Source organism: Urocitellus parryii, chromosome 8 (assembly GCF_045843805.1).
Source record: "Urocitellus parryii isolate mUroPar1 chromosome 8, mUroPar1.hap1, whole genome shotgun sequence".
In the NCBI taxonomy this organism is placed as follows: Eukaryota; Metazoa; Chordata; class Mammalia; order Rodentia; family Sciuridae; genus Urocitellus; species Urocitellus parryii.
In genome coordinates, this window is record NC_135538.1 from 1,952,894 (window position 1) to 1,953,123 (window position 230).

Below are 230 nucleotides of genomic sequence, written 5' to 3' on the forward strand. Positions count from 1 at the left end.
GACTGCAGGCGGTGAAGGGTCGCCTGTGCGGCAGCCTCAGAGCGCAGCACCAGGAGCCTCACCTGGCCAGGTGTGCAGCGTTGGGCTCTAGCCGCTGCCATTAGGGGCTTTCAGCAGGGGACAGCGAAGAGGAGCGCTGCTCGCACTGACAGCTGTGGGGCCCACAGCCTGTGGCTCTACCCGGAACAGGGCACGTGGTGGCATGTATTTGTCATCTCACAGAAATTCCT